The sequence below is a fragment of the Chrysochloris asiatica genome, unplaced genomic scaffold, assembly GCF_000296735.1.
Source record: "Chrysochloris asiatica unplaced genomic scaffold, ChrAsi1.0 scaffold00108, whole genome shotgun sequence".
In the NCBI taxonomy this organism is placed as follows: domain Eukaryota; kingdom Metazoa; phylum Chordata; class Mammalia; order Afrosoricida; family Chrysochloridae; genus Chrysochloris; species Chrysochloris asiatica.
The window spans coordinates 2,582,179-2,601,257 of NW_006408626.1; the positions used below are offsets into that span (position 1 = coordinate 2,582,179).

Sequence of the window (19,079 nt, forward strand, 5' to 3'; positions counted from 1 at the left end):
ATTCTATGTTTGTTTTTTCTCAGGGAAAATTCAGAAGATGAGAAAGCTCAGCTTTTCTGAGAATTTCTGAGCCTCAGTAACCTTGGAGGATGAAGCCACAAGGAGGAGACAGGAATGGGGAGAAGTGCTTGGGTGGAAGTGGGGGCTGAATATAATATGATATCTGATGTGGCCATGATAGATGGTTCCATGGGATTGTTGTCATGAATTGATTTTCATTTCTGTTTTGACAAAAAAAATTCATAATATAAATTCATGCTATCATGTCAGTCCATATTCATGATGACCCCATATGTTTCAGAGTGAAACTAACCTCCCTAACATTTTCAATATCTGTGATCTCTCAGAAGTAGATGGTTGAAACTTTCTTCAGAGATGCCTCTGGATGAATTTACACTGCCAACTACAAACCTTTCCATAGTTGAGCACTTAACTGTTTGTGCCACCCAGAGACTCTAGAATTTCTAGAGTTGTTTCATTATTCTATTTCAGAAACTTTAATTTATTTTTTCTAGGAGAACACCTGGACTGCTTCCTTTGCACTTTGATAAACAGAAGTTTTATCTTAAGTATTCTCTTTCGTTTCCCTTTTAGGAATCATGCCCATTTTGTTTACCAGGCTTAATCCTAGTATTACTTTGTTGTTGTAGTTAAGTACCATCGAGTCAGGTCCAACTCATAGTGACCCTGTATAGGGTTTCTGAGAAGCAGTTGTTGAGTTTGAGCCACTGACACTGCAGTTCAAACCGACCTTGGGGCCCAGTGCTTATCCTATGGCAGCACACCAGGACTTCAGTATTAGCTTGGTGGTGGCGGTTATGTGCCGTGGAGTCGGTTCCGACTCATAGCGACCCTGTACAGGGTTTCTGAGGCTGTAAAACTTTATGGGAGCAGAAAGCCTCATCTTTCTCCCACGGAACAGCGGGGAGTTTCGAACTGCTGACCTTGCTGTTCACAGCCTGATTCGTAAGCACTATGCTACCAGAGCTCCTTATTAGAGCTCAGTATTAGCTTGTTGTTGTTAAGTGCCGTTGATTCGGTTCCGTCCCATAGCGACCCCTGTACAGGGTTTCCGAGGAGCAGCTGGTGAGCTTGAATCACCGGCCTTGCAGTTCAAATGGCTTTGCAGTCTGGAGCATTAACCCACAGTGCCACACCAGGACTATTAGCTTAGGATCTATTTATTTTAATAGCCCCAGACTTCTAAAACCATGCAGTTTACTCTACCTGGAACTCTACACAGGTCTCTAAGACAAGCTGAGCAAGGTCTCAATTCCATCTTCTTAGGGGACTAACTACTTCTTGGTCAATATACACCAGAGCACAGCGATGGGAATTCACTCCACAGCCACATTGAAACAATATTCCAAAGTGTATGGTGCCATCAATTCAAACCTTTTTTGGGATTCCCTTGTCCCAGACCATATGCTTGGTCCTAACAGGCACGTTTGTCTTCCTGCATCACTTTGGGACTTTTTTGACAGTCCCTATTATACCTCTGCTTGCTCAGTTGACAAGGACTCTCTGATGATTGTCTTGTTGCTCTGTAGGAAGGCAGGGAACTGAGCCTCAAGTTTTAACTGAGAAGATGTTAATTATTCTAGTGACAGACCAGGCTTCATGGGGCCTGATTGGCAGCTCTACAACAAAGCATACATTCCTAAATTTGCTTTGGTTTTCACCTTGACTATATATATATAATTATTCCCATAGATTGTATAATGACGAATCAAGGGTCAAACAACAGTGGATTTTGAGATACAGCCAAGGTCATTAGAGTTAACTGCTTTGTTACAGTTATGACCTCATCAGATTAGAGGGGTTTTGATGCAGCTAAATCTTGAAGATGCAGGTGCAGAACCTGTCTGGAAATGTTCCCTGCATTATGAGAAGAGTTTTCTAATCCATTAGAGGCTTATACATGTGAACAGGACTGGAATTTTTCTAAATGAATGTACATGATTTCGCTAACCATTCCTGCCAAGTAGTTTTAATGGATGAACTCCATGACATACATCCTGACAGTGAAATTGCCTTTACTAAGGTGTTCTATGACTTTCAATGCTATGATTCATTAGCCAAATGTATTTTTATGAGGACTATTAACAGTTGGTTAGGCTCTCTCTTTACCTGCCCATTATGTCTATAAATGAGTACATCTGTAAGAATTAAGAAAGGAGAATTTGTTAAAACTTACGTGTATCCTTACATATAATAATTTTGAGAACTAGACAGGTGCTTATTAATTATTTATTAATATTGGACTTCTCTATAATTACCAGACAGTTCTAAATCTTGCAGATGAGCCTTGGTTAGATGAGGAGTTGGTATTTACAAGGGAGGATTCAGATCACTGTAAGGCAAATTCATTCACTCAACAGACATCTCCTGATGCTCTGCTGTAGAACAGAACCCACACTAGGCTCTGGACATCCACAAGAGAAAGATACATTCTTGATGCTTAAAGGGCTTTTTGTTTCATAAGTGAAAGAAGGGTGCAGATATTTGGTCTGAAATCAGCAATGGGAAGCTCAGAGAATATTATCATTCTCTCCTGCCCTCCTGGAAGAGTGGAAGGGAAGACCCAACATCAGAGCAAAGTAAATTAAGTTAAGCATAAGAGAGTTAAGAAAGAAGAATGAGGTGGGGATAAATTTGATGCAAGTCTTTTCATAGGAAAGTAATAACATAAATGGGGGAAAGAAGAGCAAGTGGTATCTTCTTTCTCTCAGAGGCCTGGGAAGAAATAAACATTAATTGAATCTCCACTATGAGCCATACATTGTCCCAGCTGTTTCACACGTTTCAAATGGTTCTTAAAACATCTCTCTGATATAGATGCTATGCTCATTTTATAGGCAAGACACTGAGTTTGGAAAGGTTAAATGACTACCCAAATTCACAATCCTATACAAGTATGTGGAGTCCTGTTGTAGCACTGTAGGCTAATGCACTGGACTGCAAAGTTAGTTTGATCCACAAGGTTGGTGGTTCAAGCTCACCAGTTGCTTCTTGGAAACCCTATACAGGGTTGTTATGAGTTGGAACCGACTTGACAGCACTTAACAACAACATAACATACAGGTATGTACTGCTTAGTGTCTGAGGTGGGGAGGAGGAGCTTGCTTGGAAGGGCACCAGGAGTCAGGGCCAGCTTGAGCTGCAGTGTTGTGGCCTCCATGGCTTTATCTCCCTCAGCTGACACTCAGTTGTAGCCCTGAGCTGTGAAGTGACTTGCAGCCCTCACTGCCCTGCCCAGCACCCACTGATTGGTGCCTTGAAGAAGATACTGGACTGCAGTGGTTCCACTCTATCCCTGGAGCCTTCCATTCTGACCAGGCTCTCTGGGGCCATGCAGAGAGCACCAAGCAGCCAGGCTGAGCCAGTTACAGATGCAATTGTGCAAGTCCCAAAGCTCTGAATGGTAATGAAGAGCCAGAGTAGCTTGTGTTAACGTTATTTTGATATATTTGTATGAAATCTATACATACATATGAGGGACCTTCAAAAAGTTTATGGAAAAATGAATGATCTTTCATTCCATTTTCCATGAACTTTTTGGAGCACTTCTACATGTACTATATATAACCTGGTGTTTGTACCAGGTCTAAATCACATAACGCCCTGTTTCACAGAATGTGTGATTAAAGTTAAGCTACACATACCTGCACATGATGATGGTGAGGTGAAGTTCAGATGCAGGTTTGTATAGCTCTAAACCCACGATCTTTCACACTAGATGTACAGACAATAATGGCAAATTCACAAACATGTTCATTGATTTATTCTACAAATATTGAAACCCTACATTGTGCCAGATAGTCAAGAATAGTTCTCTCTCTTTTATTTTAAGCTTTAATAGTACTCAAATTTCCTCCTTTGTCCTCTTATTATTGTTGTTGTTAAGTGCTATTGAGCTGGTTTAGGGTTTCTGAAGCGTGGCTGGTGGGTTTGAACCACCAACCTTATGGTTATCAATTCAGTGCTTAGCCTAAAGTGCCATACTAGGGTTCCTCTAAACTTGTTACTTGTGAATAATGATATTGGATCAATCATTTTGTATCCCAGGTCTGCTGTTGAGGAAATAAATAACTTTTTTCTTTGAGTTTCTGGATTTCATCTGTAAAGTGACTCTCTCCCTCACAGTGTTAAATACATTAAATGAGACAATATACTTGTGGCACTGTAGGATAAGCACTGGACTGCTAACCACAAAGTTGGTAGTTCAAACCCACCACCCACTCCACGAGAGAAAAATTTACAACCTTGGAAACCCATATAAGGGACTAAAGAGCCAGAATTGACTCAATGGCCATGGTTTGTGTTTTTGGTACATGTGAGAGAAGTCTGGGAAGATGGTAGGTGTTTAACATATGCATGTCCTTTAATGTATTCACCAACACTATTTCCCGGAAGCAGAAGTGGACACAGACACAGAACTGGAGAACAATAGTCCTGCTGACAGTGATGATGGTGAAAAACTAGGAACATTCTTGAAGATAGAGGTCGTAAGCTGGCTGTCTAAAGATAGATTTTATGAGGCTTTCTTTCTCAGTGTTTTCTTTTTGTTGTTTCAAAAGGTCAATACGTTTTCAAAAATTAAAATCAGAAAATTTTACACTGAATCTCAAATCTCTAGATTCTCTTGAAAATGGGAATATATGCCAATGGTAGGAGATTGGTATTCACACATCAACCAGAGCCAAGTGATGGCTGCCACTTTTTGGCAAGGTCATACTTCCTAGTCAGGGTGACTATATGTCCTGATTTGCCTGGGCCGGCCTGGTTCATGCCCACTGCTCTGGAATAATTGCTAATAACATTTCTTTTCCCTTTGGTTTGGGCAATATTTTACGTGTTTCCTTATCTCTAGCAATAGATTTTACCTGGGCTGCTTCTCACTTTTATGTTATCTACCTGTCCCATTTGAATTTTCAACCCCATTTGAAGATTATAAACTTTTTCTTAAGTTTGTTTTTAGAACACACTGCTTTCCAAAGGATATATCTATTTCTAGGTCAGAAATATTTAGCTCCTTCACTTTTAGAAACAATGTTCACCACTGGAAAGGAAAGGTTCATCCTTTTAAGTTACATATACCCTATGGAGAGTCTCCACCAGGCGTGGTAATTTATTAGAAAATTTGAATGCCCCCAAACTGTTTAACTAGACAATTCATTTGCCTTTGAGGAATCCATTAGCTTTGCAAGGGGAAAATATATGATATGAGAATGTTTAAAAAATTTCATGGAAAAATTTCATGATCTTTTAATTCCATTTTTCCAGAAACTTTGTGATGTTCCCTTGTATATATGGAGTTGTAATCAAAGGCAAATTCTTTGTAGAGCTCTTTTAATCTGACAACGAAGTATCTCATTCAATATGACACTTGATGTGAACAAGACAGTAATATCATTTTATTTATTTATTTTTTTGGAAGGTATTTTTGTTTTCAGCTTTATAGATTAGGGAATGGACTGAGAGGTTAAATGACCATAACCTAAAGTCACATAGTTCATAGGTTACAGAGATTGGACTAGAACTCAGTTCTTCTGCCTCCTTCTTGCTTGCCCTATCTACCTTTCCACCTTCTATGGGTATATAGTGTTGTTGTTGTTGTTGTTGTGTGCTGTCGAGTCGGTTCCGACTCATAGCGACCCTGTACAGGGTTTCCTAGGCTGTAAATCTTTACGGGAGCAGAACGCCTCATCTTTCTCCCGCGGAACAGCTGGTAGTTTCGAACTGCTGACCTTGCGGTTCACAGTCCTATACGTAACCACTACGCTACCAGAGCTCCATATGGGTATATAGTATATACATATAAACATGCATACACACACAGTATCCATCTTATGACTTAATTGAGTGCTAGAAATTTTATTTTTTATAAAGCTATATGATTTTCATCAGCTTCTAACTGTTGAGAGATAGAGTGACTTAGTAAATATTTATTGTTAGCACACTGCTATCTGTATATGACCCACATATATAAAAAGATATTTAATTGGTTGACAAGACAGACAAAGTCTCTGCTCTTAGGTGTTTACACTCCAGTGAAGGTAAAGTACTGAGAGCTGTGAGAGACATAACGGGGGGAAGGGGAGGAGTGTGGGGAAAGGTACCTAAGGAGCTCTGGTAGTGTAGTGGTTACGAATCGGGCTGCGAACCTTAAGGTCAGCGGTTCGAAACTACCAGCCGCTCCGCGGGAGAAAGATGAGGCTTTCTACTCCCGTAAAGATTTACACCCTCGGACACCCTGTACAGGGTCGCTATGGGTCGGAACCGACTCAACGGCATTTAACAACAACAACAAAGAGCCACTGGAAGCTTTTCTGAGGAAGTAAACTTTGAGCTGAGGTCTAATGTGGAGCTGATTAGGAGGGTTCCAGGCAAAGTAAATAGGATGTGCAAACGTCCTGAGGCAGTAAGAAGAAGTCTTATTGGAAGGATTTAGATAATATTCCTAGGTTAAAACTCAGAGAATAAGGGGAAGGTGTTACACCTGAACCTGTCCAGTAGGTGGGGGTCATAATCATGAAGGGCTTTGGAAACTTGCTGAAGACCTTGGGCAGTATTCCGAAAGCAATAGGGAGGTAGTAACACTTTCAAAGAACATTATTAGATTTGAGATTTAGTAAAACCACTATTGCTGATATTTTAAAACAGACCAAATTTGTTGAAGAGATGTATTTAAGTTAGAAGGCTGGCAATGATAGTGGCTGGGATAATGAATGGGACTGGAATTAGATGTGGTGGGGAGATTGAATGTGATGGGGGTACCAGGAGTAGTCGATTTTTCTGGTGGTGTCATCCATTGACACAGGAATGATAAAAAGGAAGCAATTTCAAGGGAGAGATTAGCATTAACGAGCAAACACATCAACTTGTCCTTCTTAACAGAAACACAATGCACTCTTATCTCTTGGGGAAGTATTATTATCTCTATATAGCTATTTAGTTATGAGCCAAAATTGATTTGACTGAAACTAACAATTTTTTTAAGTACTTACTAAACCCTCATACTATTAACTAATGCAGGTATTTCATATAACACAATCCTCTTCAAAGTAATTATTTTGGGATCCTTTGGATTTCATTGATAAAACTCCTGACATTGAGAAGATTCTTACTCTAATGTTAATCTAATACTGAGTAGCCCTATTCTTTTTGAGCTGTCTTTCCTGACATCAAGTCACATTTTATTGGAAGCTTCCTGAAGTTGCTGAGCATAATTCCAGTACAATCTTCTATTTTTATATTAAATTGCAAATTATTTCTGCCAGTCTCCACCAGTCTCCACCATTTCTTTGGAAGCTTCTTGTTGGCAGGACCCACATTGTATTTATCTCTGCTTCATTGATGTTCACCCTATCCTGGCATGTGGAATTTATTCAGTAAATAATTGTTAATTGAATGTTTGATCTCATAGACAAGTTCTAAATTTATCAATCTTTAATCTCATTTTTCCCCAACTGAAAATGTACTGTAATGACTATGAAAATACTTATTTTTACTAGAAAGTAATAAGAAAGACGTTTGAGAGCTACACTGAAATTTCTTAGGCTGTATTTTGTTAAGATGTCTGTGGGAGGTGCAAAAATTTTGACCTAAACATTATTGGTTCAAACGTATCCAGTAACGCCATAAAATTTATAGTCACGAAAACCCTATGGAACAGTTCTCTCTGTCATAAGAAGTCACTATAAGTCTGGATTGATTTGACAGCAACAAGTTTGGGTTTTTGATTGTTGTTATCTGCCACTGAGTCGATTCGAACTCATGGTTGCAGAGTAGAACTGCTCCACAGGGTTTTCATAGATGTGACTTGAAGGAAGCAGATTGCTGTTGTTGTTAACTGCTGACAAGTCGGTTCTGACCCATAGCGACCCTGTATAGGGTTTCCAAGGAGCAGCTGGTGAGCTTGAACTGCTCACCTTGCAGTTCAAACAGCTTTGCAGTCTGGCGCATTAACCCACAGCACCATACCAGGACTCCAAGGAAGCAGATTGTCATGCCTATATTCCAAGATGCCTCTGGTTGGGGTCAAACTGTGACTAGTGACCATCTGCTCTACTCTGGTTTTTTATAATATAAAGAAAAAAATTTTTTTCTTTTCAGTCTTGCATTCTGAAATTCATTCCTGAAACCATTAGCTGCCTGATTTGGGAGGAAGAGGGAGAAAAGAAGCTAAAGTTTGCCATAATGACATTTTGGAGGGAAAAATTGGATTCTGGTCTTTTTTCATTTTCTGCTGTCTTGGAAGAAGCAGATAGCCGCTCTTTATAAAATGTCTCCACAGACTTCTTCTATAATTACCTGGGCAGGTCACATGAAAAACTAACTCCTTTGCCATAGTACCAGAAGAATTGGATGATGTCTGGCTACTGAATTTTTCAAAATTTATGTAGAAGAATCCTGATCAAAGGGGGAAATGCAGAACAAAATGTCAAATTCTCACGGATGCCAAGAATTTCTTAAGCCATGGAGATTGGATGCTCTGAGATAATCTAGAAACCTTAAGCCAAAAGTTTCCCCTGAAGTCTTCTTAAAACCAAACAACAGGTTAGCCTAATAAGTAAAACATGTCTGCCTTGAGCATTATGTTCTTTCACGATTTATCTATGGGATCAAATTGACAATAGCAACCCAAAAGATTAGACTGAAACCTTAGGGGTCAGTATTTTTAGATAAATGGAGAAGGAACAACTTTTAAAAGGAGGATAAGAATGGCTACACAACTGAAAGAATGTAATCAATGTCACTGGATTGTCCATGCAGAAACTTTTGAACTGATAGATGTTTTGTTCTGTATAGTCTCAACAACAACAACAAAATAAACAACAACAGATACCAATTACCTGGGCAGTGCCATTTCCACATCATATATCACTATTTAGCCATAGCATTTCAATTAATTGAAAATATTAAATATTCATTGTTATTTTTGCTTTTGTATTAAAATACTTTTTGGTATGTCTCCTCTCCCTGACTCTTCTTGTTTTTGACAACTCTGTACTCTGGAAATGCCTACCAGGAGCTTACGTTTTTCTGCTTCTAACAGGGTTTTGAACTGGTTTATTCCCCAAGGTTTCTATATATCCATAAAATGGTATACATAAGAGTACACCTAAGAATCACTTGAGGCTAGGTAAATTCTGATTAAGTATATCTGGGGTTGTTGTTTTTGTTGTGCCATTGAGTTGGTTCTGTCTCATAGGGATCCTTTATTGGGTTTCTAAGTTTTGGCTGGTGGGTTTGAACCGCAGACCTTGTAGTTAGCAATCAACTACTTATCCTATAATGCACACCAGGACTGCATAGCTGGAGTAGAAATGCAAACAAAGTCTCAGTAAGGGGTCAAACCAGAAATGCCACAGTTTGAAAACCTGGTTTCTTAAGAGACTCCTTTAGAAGCCTTTCTTCTGAAAGCCGGTGCCCTTATGAATGTCACCCAGAGTCATTCATCATACTGTTCACTGTATGAGTAGAGGCAAATGAGCTACTGATACTATGTCCGGTGTTTCTATTGCTTGTGGGGCTATGGGGCTTGGCCTTAGTCATTCCTTTTTAGCTGAAAGCAGCAATGTCCAGAAAGGAGAGCACAGGCTGTTCTTTGATGAGAAAGACAAGAAAGCATGCATAGGCATGAATTTGGAAGTCTCAATCTAGCAAAACAAGTGTGGAATTTAGAAGCATGCCCTTTTAAGAACCAAAGTCAACATTCACCTTGTCCCTGTGGCATACAAATGGTTAGCCCTTTTGATGCGCTCTCTTTTAAGTAACATTATTAAATCATCTCATGCAGCACGAGATAGATTTTTTTCTGTTTAATCATAGGGTTTTATTAATTTAAAATGACTTTCTTTGCCAAACTTAAGATGCTACTTTTCACAGAATATGCTTTTCTGGAAAAGTTACTTGTTTGGTGTCCAGAGAAGTATTGGGTTTGCAGTTTTTCTCTGTCACTCACTAGCTTTGCATCTCAGGACAATCAGTTTAGCCCCTCGGAGCACTGGGTGTTTTGTGGGTATTGCAGAGATGTGCCAAGTTTATAGCAAATATCAAACAAATGGTAAATTTTAATTCTACACATGTAAACCATTTTACTGGAGCTCTGATAGCATAGGGGGTTATGTGTGGGGTTGCTAATTGCAAGGTCAGCAGTTTAAATCCACCATCTGTTCCTTGGAAACACTATAGAGGATCACTATGAGCCAGAACCACCTCAACAGCACTTAACAAACATTTTACTGGACACACTACCTTTCAAGGTAAATACACATTAGATTGTGTTCCTTAGATTATCTCTTGCCTTCTGCTCTATCTTCATCAATCAAAGCTCCACTACCATCAAGTGGTAAAAGTGAATCCCAACGGCCTAAGATTTTTTAACTCATAACTTTAGTTTTTGTTCCAATATCTATTCCATTAATCTTTTTTATAAGACATTTTATTGTGATTTGAGTGAACGCTTACTGAGCAAATCAACAACTCATACACATTTTATTTTGTGACGTTGATTGCAGTTTCCACAATGTAACAGTACTTTTCCCACTTCCTTCCTGTTTTTATCATTACCCTTCGTCCTTCTTTCCTAATCCTTCCTGCCTTCTAAGTTTTGTTGCTGATGTTAAATGCCATAGAATTGGTTCCAATTTATAGTGAACCTGTACAGGGTTTCTAAGGAGCTGGTGAGTTTGAACTGCTGACCCTGAGGGACAAAATGACCTTGAAGTTTAGGTGCTTTTCCTGCAGTGCTACACGAGCAAATGCTGCCCCCCCCCCTTTTAAATATGTTTTATTGTGAATTATGTGATAGTTTACATGGGAGAACATTAGCTTTACATTCATCCTATCGTATATCATTTAATTGTCATGGTTACAATCCCCTCCATGCATCATCAAACAACCAAAGGGTATACCCTGCAAACCTGCTCCCCGGTCATCAGCACATAGCTCCTCTCCCTCTCTGGGTCTAAAGTCACCAGGCACTCTGTCTCTCCAGTTCATCATCTCTGCCTCCATCTCTGGTGTCACTGCTTCTCTGGGTAGGGTCCTGCTCTCCACTCTTCTCCCTTGATGGTCCCAGGGACTTCCGCTCTTAGACTACAAAGTCAATAACCACCTCCTTTTGCTACAAAACATCTACTTTTACATTTCCAACCCTCACAGTCAGTTCTGATAACAATTATTCACTATTATATCACAAGAGACCTATCCGCATCTCCTTTCATCAGCCCCGTCCAGACAGATTGGATACTACTCAGTGGAGATTCTACGTTCCTCCATGCCCTCTGGATCTAGACTCCCTCTTGAAAGCTCATAAGCCAGTCACGTCTTGCCTTTGTAGCCACCCCCCTCCCCATTTTAGGTAGCCAATGTCCAAGTTGCCCACCCTGTCTACTCTGTGTATGGAGGGGGTGGGAATGATCCTCACTGTAAAGATTTGTTCCCTCTTTTGAGCTACTGCATCCATAGGTGTAGGTCAAGTTCATCAAATTGTATCAGATTACTCTTTTGTTCCTCTTCTTTTTTCTTCTAGTTGAGCTCTAATCATCCAGTCATTGAAGCCAGGTCAAGTGGATATTATCTGCAAGTGTGGGTGTTCTTATAAATAAATATGCCCTCTTTTATTATCAGCCAGACACTTCACTCTGTACTCTAGTCCTCTGTGGCTATGGCACAGACTCTGGGTCTAAGAGGCCCCAGGTCTTGTCACAGTTTAGAATGCTGCCCTTTTGATCTCAAATGGGTGATTGTTCTATGGAGATACTGACCCAGAAAACTTGGGCACTGGCCAACAGCAAGCAAGAAGTTCAAAGTAGTAATGAAATCTACAGATACAACAACAAAAAGCAGTAGTAAATCCTGGTGGTGAAGTCTTGGACTAGGGATCACTATTACTTTGTTAAGTGCAATTGAGTCAGTTTTGACTCACAGCCACCCTGTACAGTGTTTCTGAGGAGTGGCTGGTGAGCTTATATCACTGACCTTGCAATTCAAACCAACCTTACAGTCCAGTGTATTAACCCATAGCACCACACCACAACTCCACCATTACTTTGGTGGTTATGTGCTGTGTAGTTGATTCTGACTCATAGTGACCCTGTATAGGGTTTCCAAGGCTATAAATCTTTACAGGAGCAGAAAGCCTCATCTTTCTCCCACAGAACAGCTGGTAGTTTCGAACTGCTGACCCTGTGGTTTGCAACTCGATTCATAACCACTAAGCTACCATAGCTCATTAGTTTAGGTACTGCAAAATCTTAGTGTTCTCAATGTCTTGATAATCAGAACTCGACTAGAGGAATATTAAAAAAAAAAAAAAATTTTTTTTGGATAAAGGAAACAAGGGTAAATTGCGACAATTTGATGAACCTGGTGTATACTCATGAAGGTCATAACTCTAAATACCAATAGAGAGGGAGGCATCTTCACATCAAGTATCCATGCTATGCCATCTGTACACAGGGTAGATACAGATGGGCAACTTAGACATTAGCTATCTAAAATAGGTGGGGAGGGCTATAAAGGCACAAAGTGACTGGCTTACAAGGTTTCATGATGGAGTTTAGTTTAAGAGTGTGGGGGGGAAAAAAGAGTTCCCACTGAATAGTTTTCATCTTGTCTAGATGGGTCTGGTGAAAAGAGATGGGGATAGGATTCTTATGAATCAATAGTGAGTAATTGTTATCATGACTAATTGCAATTGTCACAATTGTAAAGGTAGAAGTTCTGTAACAAAAACAGAGGAGTAGTTAATCTTACAGTCCAGAAACAGAGGACCCTAGGAACATCAAGGGAGAAGAGCACAAGCAGAATGCAGGACTTTATCTAGAGAATCAGCGACATCAGAGATGGAGGCAGAGATGAGGACATGGAGAGATGCAGCAGCTGAGGACTCTAGATTCATGGGAAGAGAGGGACTAAGAGGTGGTGGCCAGGAGGCAGAGTTGCAGAATATGCCCTTTGGAGATGTATGAGTGCTTTTTTTTTTTTTTTTTTTTTAAAGAGCTAAAGTGAATAGTGAGAAATACTATTAATGATGGTACATGGAGCAGATTATAATCATTGCAATGAAACAAGGTGTATGATTTGTTGAATGTAAAACTGATGATCTTCTCTGTAAACTTTTATTCAATCTACAATAAAAACCTTTAAAAAAAAGGGGGTGGGGTGGGGTGGGTAGAGATAAATACTGTTGGCTGATGACTCATGGAGATGATTGTAATCATTGCAATGAAGCAAAATATGCTTTATGGAATGTAAGACTGATAATCTGCCCTGTAAAGTTTAATTTAATTCACAATAAAACTTCCTTAAAAATTAAAAAAAATAAAGTAAATGAAAAGAAAATACACACACACACAAAAGGAATGAGGACGTATGCACAAGAACACCCACACTTGTAGATAATACCCACTTGATCTGGCTTCAATGACTGGATGATCAGAGCTCAATTAGAAGAAGAGGAACAAAAGAGTAATTTGATATAATTTGATGAACTTGACCTACACTTATGGATGCAGTAGCTCAAAGAGGGAACAAATCTTTACAGTAAGGATCATTTTCATCCCCTTCATATACAGAATAGACAGGGATGGGCAACTTGGACATAGGCTACCCAAAATGGGGTGGGGGGATGGGGGGGGGGGGCTACAAAGGCAAGAAGTGACTGGCTTACGAGCTTTCAAGAGGGAGCCTAGATTCAGAGGTCATGGAGGAAGGTAGAATCTCCACTGAGTAGTATCCAATCTGTCTGGGCAGGGCTGATGAAAGGAGATGGGGATAGGACTCTTGTGGTACAATAGTGAAAAACTGCTAACATGACTAATTATGAGGGTTAGAAATGTAAAAGTACACATTTTGTAGCAAAAGGATGGGAGTAGTTGACTTTGCAGTCCAGGAGCGGAGGTCCCTGGAACCATTAAGGGAGAAGAGTAGAGTGTGAGCCCCTACCCAGAGAAACAGTGACGCCGAAGATGGAGGCAGAGACCATGATGTGGAGAGACGGAGCCACTGGTGACTTTAGACCCAGAGAGGGACAGGAGCTGTGTGCTGATGACAGAGGGGCAAGCTTGCGGGGTATACCCTTTGGTTGTTTGATGATGCATGGAGGGGATTATAACCATGACAATGAAATGATATATGACAGGATGAATATAAAGCTAATGTTCTGCCACATAAACTACCACATAATTCATAATAAAACATTAAAAAAATCTTAGTGTTGGTGCTACTGAAAATGGTGATGCATAACAGATTAACAAGCAGCTTGGAAGTGATGGGTTTGAAGCTAAACTAGGATCATCATGGACAGTTTTGCTTTGCCTGTAGAGGGCATCTAACCTAGGTAAATGCTCAGGCTGCTGAATATGAACACAGAGCTTAATATTGAAAATGCCAAACAGATTGGCTGCCTCAAAAATGTAATTGGTTGGTATCATAGTGATCCTGGCTATGGCTGCTGGCTTTCTGGGATTGATGTTAATACTCAGATGCTCAATCAGCAGTTCCAGAAACCATTCATAGCAGTAATAATTGATCCAACAAGAATAATAACTGCAGGGAAAGTAAATCTTGGCACCTTTAGGACATACAAAAAAGAATTACAAACCACCCGACGAAGGACCTTCTGAGTGTTAGACTATTACACTTAATAAAATAGAAAACACCAGTGTACACTGCAATCAATATTGTACCTTGCAAAGTTCACATTTCAAATCTTCTTTGGATCGCAAATTGCTTAAACTTTTATGAAATAAATACTGCGTGAATACACTGAGCTCTTCTAGCTTGCTTACTAAGGTAGGCTATACCATTGGTCAGATCTTTGATTTGTCTGAAAAGTTGGAGCAGTCAGAAGCCCAGCTAGGTGAAGGAGCTTTATGCTGGGTTTAGAAACACAATACTGAAAAAATCAGCAGAAAAACTTGCCGTAACTACACGTGACAGCTATAAAACTACCATAGAAGCGATCCATAGATTGGTGTTTCAGGTTATTAAGGATAAACTGTTTAATCAAATTAACATCTCTTTAATGATCACTGAGTAATATTTTTTCCTGAAAGCCAGTAACATAAAAATACACAAGTAGAACTTTAAAAAATTTACCAACAATTGAATAAAAAAGTATAAGGTACCCTGAATTGTCATGAATATTAACAATCTGCAATAAAGTGTATAAAATGAAAAATGTCCTCAGCATTTCTGACCCCTAATTTTAATCTGTTAACTTCCCTAATAAACCCCATAACTGCTAGAGTATGGTGCCTGAGTTCTGCATGGTAACTGTAATGGACTATCAAATGTAACTGCAGAGTAAAGAAGACAGGATGGTTGATGTTTCATGTTTTACAATAATGAAATGTGAAAAGACCTGGAGTTAGAAATGCAAAATAGAAGAACATGCTGAGCATTTCTCAAGAAGAAAACACTATAGAAAAATTCCAAGCCTTAATGGAGGATTATTGGCAATAATGAAGGATTCTGTGGGCAACGTATTGAATGGTATAGAAAGCATTAAGAGAAGATGGAAGGTAATCAAAGTCACTGGGCTAAAAAGAAATGGTTGATGTTCAACCAATTCAAGAGATGGCATATGATCAAGAACCAATGGTACTGAAGGAAGAATCCAAGCTATACTGAGGACATTATAGAAAAACAAGGCTCCAGGAACTGATGTAATACAAATTAAAATCTTTCAACAAATTGATACAGCACTTGAAACATTCACACATCTATGCCAAGAAATTTAGATGCCAGTTACCTGGCTAACCAACTGGAAAAGATCCATATTCAAGCCCATTCCAAAAAGACATGGTCCAATGGAATGTAGAAATTATCAAACAATGTCATTCGTTTCACATACAAGTAAATTTTGATGAAGATAATTAAAAACCAATTGTAACAGTACATTGACAGAGAACTGCCAGAAACTCAAGATGGACTCAGAAAAGAGCATGGAACTTGGGACATCATTGCTGACATCTGATGGATCTTGGCTGAAAACAGAGAATACCAGAAAATATTTACCTGAGTTTTATTGATTATGCAAAGGCTGTATGAATCATGAAAAACTATGGACAACATTTTGAAAAATGGACATTTCAGAACATGTGTCCATGAGAACCTGAACATAGACAAGAGGCAGTTGTTCAAACAGAACAAGGGGATACTGATGGTTTAAGATCAGGAAAGATGTGTATCAGGGTTGTATCTGTTCACCATACTTAATCTGTATGCTGATCAAATAATCTTAGAAGCTATATTATATGAAGAAAACATGGAGGAAGGCGTCTTAATAACCTGTGATATATACAGATGATACAAGCTGATTTTCTGAAAGTCAAGAAGACTTAAAATTGATGACGATAAAAGACTACAGCCTTCAGTATGGATTGAACCTCAAAAGCAAAGATCCTCACAACTGGACCAATAAACAGAATCATGATAATAGAGAAAAAAATGTTGCCAAAGACTTATTTTGCTTTAATCCACAATCAGCATTCATGGATGCAGCAGTCAAAATATCAAACAATGCATTTTAGATCTGCTGCACAATACCTCTTTAAAGTGTTCAAGAGGAAAGGTATCAGTTTGAGGACTAAAGTACACCTGACTAATGTCATGGTATTTTCAATCAACTCATATTTATGTGAAAGTTAGACAACAAATGAAGAAGACCTTAGATGAACCCATTCATTTAAATTATGGTGTTGGAGAAGAATATTAAAAGTATCATGAATGGCTGAAAGAACAATCAAACCTGTGTTGGAAGAAGTACAACCAGAATTCTCCTTAGAAGTCAGAATAGCAATACTTTGTCTCTTGTACTTGAAACATATTATTAGTAGGGACCAGCACCTAGAGAAGTACATCATACTTGATAAAGAATCAGCAAAGAAGAGGAAGACCCCCAAGCGGAAGGGTTGACACAGGGGCAAAGCAATGGACTCAAACGTAACAATTATGAGGATGGTGGAGGACTGGGCAGTGTTTCGTTCTTTGGTGTATAAGATCACTATGAGTCAAAACTGACTAGATGGCATCTAATAACAACAACAAAAATGGAGAGTGTGTTGGCTCTGTAGCATAAACACTGTACTGTGAACCATGAGGTCTGTGCTTCTAACTCACCAATTGCTCTGCGGAGAAAGATGACACTTTCTGCTCTCACAAAATTTACAGCCTCAGAAATCCTCTACAGGGTCATTATGAGTCTGAACTGACAAAATGGCTAACTACCAGGAACATTTCTATATGTTTGTTGGCCACCTGATTGTCTTCTTTGAAGTATCTGTTCTTGTCCTCTGCCTGTTTTAATTATATTTTTTTGTTTTTTTTTTGTTATTGAGGTATTGAAGTTTTCCATAAATTTTGGAGATTAATTCCTTGTTGAATGTGTCATTGTGAAATGTTTTTACCAATCTGTAGGTTCTCTTTTAACTGTTTTGAAGTCTTTTGAAGTGCATAAGTATTTAAGTTTTAGGAAATCCCTGTTGTCTAGTTTATCTTTCGCTGTGCGTATTTTTTGTATATGCATTTTTTGTTTGGTTTGGTAGTCTTTTCATGCTGTAAATTAGGCCCACTAAGCTTGACCTCTAGTTTTCCTTTGATGATCATTATAGGTTTAAATTTTATATTTAGGTTTTTATACAATTTAATCAAGTTAGTTTTTACATATGCTGTGTGGTATGAATCTTGTTTATTTTTCTGCAAAGGGATATCTTGTTTTGTCAGCACCATTGATAAAAGTGACTGTCTTTACCCCATTAGTGGATTTTAGCCCTTTGTCAAAAAATAGCTGTCAATACGTGGATGGCAATTCTTCTGGGTTCTCAATTTGTTCTATTGATCTATGCTTCTACCATTGTACCAGTACACAGCTGTTTTGACTACTATAGCTGTGTAGTGAGTTTTAAGGTCAAGAAGCGTGAGGCCTCCCACTTTGTTCTTCTTTGACTATCTGGTCTTAGTTTTTGTGTCTTTATAAAGAATTATCATGAATCTGGGTCAAGATTTCATTGGGTAGTATTGACATTTCCACAATATTAACTCTTCCTGTCCATGAGCATAGTATATTCTTCCATTTATGTAGGTCTCTTTTAGTTTCAATTTGTGTTTTGTATTTTTTTTTTTTTTTGTATAAATCTTTTGCATCTCTGGGTAGATTTATTTCTAAGTATTTTATCTTTTTGGTAGCTACCGTAAATGGTATTGTTTTCCTGGTGTGCTTTTCAGAGATCACTTTGTTGGCATAAATAAAATCTGACTTTTTTTTAATGTTTCTTTTTGTACCCTACCACTTTGCTGAATCCTTCAAAAAGTTCCAGTAGTTTTTTTTTTGTTTGTTTGGTTTTTTTTTTGCTGAATCTCTGGAATTCTCTATGTATAAGAAGATCATATCATCTGAAAATAGGAGTAGCTTTACTTCTTCCTTACAAATGTGGATGCCTTTTGTTTACCTTCCTTGCCTTATTGCCCTGGCTAGGACTTTTGATATAATGATTAATTTGTTGTTAAATGCTGTCAAGTCTGTTCCTACTCATAGTAACATTGTATGGAATTTCTGAGGAGCAGCTTGTGTGTTTAAACAATCAACCAGTCCAGTATCTTACAGTGCCACACCAGGAGTCTATAATGATGAATAGGAGTGGTGATATAGGGCATCCTTGACTGGTTCCTGTTTGCAAAGGGAATGCTTTCAGCTCTCCTGTTAAGAGTAATATTAACTGTTGGTTTTGTGTTTATCTTCTTAACTATGTCTTAAGTTTGCTGAGAGTTACTATAGGAATGGATTTTCTATTTTACCAAATGCTTTTTCTGCATCAATATTTATGATCATATTGTTGTTAAGTGCCATTGAGTCAGTACCAACTCATAGCGAACCTATGCATAACAGAACAAAACACTGCCTGGTCCTAGGCCAACCTCACTATTGTTGCGACGCTTGAGCCCATTGATTCTGCCATTTTGCCAATACATCTTGCTGGGGGTCTTCCTCTTTTTCTCTGACCCTCCACCTTACCAAACATGATATCCTTCTCCAGCGACTGGTCCCTCCTGACAATATGTCC

At 38.8% G+C, this 19,079-nt stretch overlaps 1 protein-coding gene and 1 pseudogene across 1 annotated transcript in view; one reads left to right on the plus strand and one right to left on the minus strand.

The window, feature by feature from the left end:
- LOC102834192 (calcium-activated potassium channel subunit beta-2-like) overlaps window positions 1-19,079 on the minus strand; it is a 508,673-nt gene that overhangs the window by 190,357 nt on the left and 299,237 nt on the right. The window lies entirely within an intron of this gene.
- On the plus strand, window positions 11,749-15,055 carry LOC102810756 (annotated as a pseudogene).